The sequence below is a fragment of the Salmo salar genome, chromosome 13 (assembly GCF_965601325.2).
Source record: "Salmo salar chromosome 13, fSalSal1, whole genome shotgun sequence".
Taxonomy (NCBI): Eukaryota; Metazoa; Chordata; class Actinopteri; order Salmoniformes; family Salmonidae; genus Salmo; species Salmo salar.
In genome coordinates, this window is record NC_138303.1 from 60902846 (window position 1) to 60908312 (window position 5467).

A 5467-nucleotide genomic window follows, 5' to 3' on the forward strand; every position below is an offset into this window, starting at 1 on the left:
AATAACCTCCTCCAGCTGCCTGAAGGTCTCCTGGAGCCAGAGCAGGGCATACTGGAACTTGTTGTTCTGCAGGGCCACCATGGCAACATGGAAGGACTCATCTGGATCCAAGGGCGCCACATTTACCTGTCCTGTAATGCAAAGGAAATCATGCAAAATTGTATTTGTAGATAAGAAGAACATAGCTCTGAACATAGCAACATCCCTAAAATGTATTAAAAAAAAGTAATTTTATTTGAAAGGATAGAGGACGGATACTGTACAAGAAACAAACTATTGGAGGCAACAAAAGACTAAATAGTATAACTTTAAAACAGTAACGTTGGACCACAAGGACATTTGGACGAAGACCAGTAGGTAAAAAGGAGTCTTTAGCCCAGACTGAAGGCTGTGATGGTCTGGGTCATGTGGCGGTGGGGCTGGAGGGGAAGCTTGTTCCCCAGCGGCAGAAAGGGTAGAATAATAGGTCACCAATCGTTTTTAGGGATAGACAGTCTTTGAACTACGAATAGGAGTAATGTTTGGGGATGAGGGGCTCGCTGAGTTATTGGGATCCAGAGCCATTGAGGGCAAAGAGATGCCTCACAAGTCCTCAACTGGCAGCTTCATTAAATAGTACCCGCAAAACACCAGTCTCAACGTCAACAGTGATGAGTCAACTCCGGGATGCCAGCCTTCTAGGCAGAGTTCCTCTGTCCAGTGTCCGTGTTCTTTTGCCCATCTTAATCTTTTATTTTTATTGGCCAGTCTGAGATATGACTTTCTCTTTGCAACTCTGCCTAGAAGGCCCGCAGTTGCCTCTTCACTGTTGACGTTGAGACTGGTGTTTTGCAGGTACTATTTAATGAAGCTGCCAGTTGAGGACATGTGAGGCATCCGTTTCTCAAACTAGACACTCTAATGTACTTGTTCTCTTGCTCAGTTGGGGGCCTCCCACTCTTTCTATTCTGGTTAGAACCAGTTTGCGCTTATCTGTGAACGGAGTAGTACACAGTATTGTACGAGATCTTCAGTTTCTTGGCAATTTCTCACATGGAATAGCATTTCTTTTTTCAGAACAAGAATAGACTGATGAGTTTCAGAAGACATTATTTTGTTTCTGGCCATTTTGTAATCGAACCCACAAATCCTGATGCTCCAGATGCTCAACTAGTCTAAAGGACAGTTTTATTGCTTCTTTTAACAGCACAACCATTTTCAGCTGTGCTAACATAATTGCAAAAGGGTTTTCTAATGACCAATTATCCTTTTAAAATGATAAACTTGGATTAGCTAAAACAATGTGCCATTGGAACACAGGAGTGATGGTTGCTGATAATGGGCCTCTGTATGCGTATGTAGATATTCCATAAAAAATCATTTCCAGCTACAATAGTCATTTACAACATTAACAATGTCTACACTATTTCAATTTGATGATATTTTAATGGACGAAAAATGTGTTTTTCTTACAAAAGCAAGGACATTTCTAAGTGACCCCAAACTTTTGAACTGTAGTATATATTTTTTTCTTGCTTTGCCCAATAATGCACCTTAACGATTCATCTTACAGAAATCATCAAGCAATTGTGACCATTAAATGAACCATTTAGGTATATTGCTATCAAGAGAAAATGCCTAGGAAAAGGACTATTCATAGGAGGCTTAAATTGCAATGGTCTGATTTACCAGAGTGATTATTTACCAAATGTTCAGTTCCCAGTTTACTCACCTGACACATCCACTGTAATGATTTGCAGTTGTCTGTATATTTCCTGTAGACATACAAGACCCAGTGCAACCCCATGTCCTTCTCACTGGGGAGCCGCTGGGAGACCAATGATACATTAGTCAGGAAATCCAGATTTAGGGAAAGGTTTAAACACAGCAGGGAAAAATGGAACAAGAGTTAATGGACACTGGGTCTAGTCACTTTTAACACGTTCATGTCCAAGCATACATAACAGATTTAGTAATGGAGTTGTGTATGGTTCAATAAGCCTGCGTCCAAAATGCCACACTGTTCCCTAGTACACTACCTTTGACCAGAGCCCTGAAGTAGTGCACTATATTAGGAATATGGGGCCATTTGGGACACAACTTGGGTCTTGTAGTCACACTTAATATGTCCAAGCATAACTGGTTTAGTAAGGGTCTTGTGTAAGCTTGAGTAAGTTTGAACAAGGTTATTTAAGACTCACTTATACAACCAATAATTGGTGAACATACAGTTGAAGTCGGAAGTTTACTTATACCTTAGCCAAATACATTTAAATGCAGTTTTTCACAACTCCTGACATTTAATCCTATTAAAAATGTCCTGTCTTAGGTCAGTTAGGATCACCACTTCATTTTAAGAATGTGAAATGTCAGAATAATAGTAGAGAGAATGATTTATTTCAGCTTGTATTTCTTTCATCACATTCCCAGCGGTTCAGAAGTTTACATACACTCAATTAGTATTTGGTAGCATTGCCTTTAAATTGTTTGACTTGGGTAAAACGTTTCGGGTAGCCTTCCACAAGCTTGCCACAATAAGTTGGGGGAATTTTGGCCCATTCCTCCTGACAAGAGCTAGTGTAACTGAGTCAGGTTTGTAGGCCTCCTTGCTCGCACACACTTTTTCAGTTCTGCCCACACATTTTCTATAGGATTGAGGTCAGGGCTTTGTGATGGCTACTCCAATACCTTGACTTTGTTGTCCTTAAGCCATTTTGCCACAACTTTGGAAATATGCTTGGGGTCATTGTACATTTGGAAGACCCATTTGCGACCAAGCTTTAACTTCCTGACTGATGTCTTGAGATGTTGCTTCAATATATTGACATAATTTTCCTTACACATGATGCCATCTATTTTGTGAAGTGCACCAGTTCCTCCTGCAGCAAAGTACCCCCACAACATGATGCTCCCACCCCCGTGCTTCACGGTTGGGATGGTGTTCTTCAGCTTGCAAGCCTCCCCCTTTTTCCTCCAAACATAACGATGGTCATTATGGCCAAACAGTTCTATTTTTGTTTCATCAGACCAGAGGACATTTCTCCAAAAAGTACGATCTTTGTCCCCATGTGCAGTTGAAAACCGTAGTCTGGCTTTTTTATGTCAGTTTTGGAGCAGTGGCTTCTTCCTTGCAGAGCTTCCTTAATGTTGATATAGGACTCGTTTTACTGTGGATATAGATACTTTTGTACCTGTTTTCTCCAGCATCTTCACAAGGTCCTTTGCTGTTGTTCTGGGATTGCTTTGCACTTTTCGCACCAAAGTACGTTCATCTCTAGGAGACAGAACGCGTCTCCTTCCTGAGCAGTATGATGGCTGTGTGGTCCCATGGTGTTTATACTTGTGTACTATTGTTTGTACAGATGAATGTGGTACCTTCAGGCGTTTGGAAATTGATCCCAAGGATGAACCAGACTTGTGGAGGCTTACAATTTTATTTCTGAGGTCTTGGCTGATTTCTTTTGATTTTCCCATGATGTCAAGCAAAGAGGCACTGAGTTTGAAGGTAGGCCTTGAAATACATCCAATTGACTCAAATGATGTCAATTAGCCTATCAGTTTCTGGAATTTTCAAAGCTGTTTAAAGGCACAGTCATCTTAGTGTATGTAAACTTCTGACCCACTGGAATTGTGATACAGTGAATTAATTATAAGTGAAAAAATCTGTCTATAAACAATTGTTGGAAAAATGACTTGTGTCATGCACACGTGATGTCATAACCGACTTGCCAAAACTATAGTTTGTTAACAAGAAATTTGTGAAGTGGTTGAAAAACGAGTTTTAATGACTCCAACCTAAGTGTATGTAAACTTCCGACTTCAACTGTATCTGCATCATCAATCCATAAAAACATGAGGTTGTATTAACACGCGCACACTGAAAACAAAGATCATCCCTCCTAAATTCAAGGCTTAAATCAACAACAGAAGTGTGTATATCAAGCAGATAGATACTATGTGGATACTGTATACATCTAATGATGTTGATTCAAATTCAAGATATTAGATCACTACCTTCAATATATGAAGAACATGTCTTGGTAACTTGTTCCACCATGTTCCACTCCAGCCTCAGTCTTCGCACCAGCTTGTATGCAGTGAAAGGGTTGCTGATGTGTTTTTCCAGATCCTCTGGGAAGTCTCCAGAGGCATTATCACAGGCTTCAACAACACTGTGTTGGATTATTAGAAAATATGATTAACTGAAAGCCCATTTCTAAGACAAGCATCAGAGTAGGTCTGTGGCACCGGAGGCCACAATAAAGAAAAGAAAAAAGAGACACAAATATTTACACTCAAAACAACCAAGTAACTCCTAGATTACGGTTGGAAAATATTAATTTTCTTTCAACAGCCACATACTGTATCTACATGTCCACCTACCCTGGTGAAGGCCAGAATGGGGCTAAAACACAGAGGAAGTCATTTTTAAAAGTAATCCTAGGACTAATCATCTAGTTTTTCAAAAGGAACAGGATCCGGCACTGTCCTTATTGGACTGTTTAGATATGGGACCTATTTGGCGGATCCGGTACCTCTCATGGCATTAAAAATAATTTTCACTTTTTGCAATGTAAAAATTTGAGTAAAAGTGATCAAAGTTCATTTGAGTTGCCTATTCGTGAGTTATCCTAACCCCCCCAACCCAATAAATGTAAATCTCTTTCAAAAAATGTAAATCACCAATCCACAAAGGTAAATCACTTTCCACAAATGTAAATCACTATCCACAAATGCAATTAACCATTTACAAACAACCACCTTTTGATTTGTATTTGTAAATCAAGGGAGGCCTGTGGGATTTCCAGTGTAAAGTACAGTGCCAGGTCTCAGGCAGTGTGAAGAGGTGCCATTCATATTTTGGGGGAACAAGGACCCATATTGTGGGCGTGAGAATCAGCCGGATTCACCCCTCTCTGTCTGTCTGTCTGAACTAAAGGTCAGAAGCACATGCTCAAACTGAATGCAGACCAAGTCAATAAGTAATGGCAGCACTCTTGTTCTTCATGTCCAAAGGGGAAGCCGTGTCATTAATCCATAAAAACATGAAGTTGTACACGCTGAAAATAAAGACTATCCCTCCTAAATTCAAGGCTTAAATAAACAGTGGAAGTGTGTATATCTAGCAGATAGATACCTTCAATATATAAAGAACATGTCTTGGCAACTTGTTCCACCATGTTCCACTCCAGCCTCAGTCTTCACACCAGCTTGTATGCAGTGAAAGGGTTGCTGATGTGTTTTTCCAGATCCTCTGGGAAGTCTCCAGAGGCATTTTCACAGGCTTCAACAACACCGTGTTGGATTATTAGAAAATATGATTAACTGAAAGCCCATTTCTAAGACCAGCATCAGAGTAGGTCTGTGGCACCGGAGGCCACAATAAAGAAAAGAAAAAAGAGAGACAAAAATATTTACACTCAAAACAACCAAGTAACTCCTAGATTACGGTTGGAAAATATTCATTTTCTTTCAACAGCCACATACT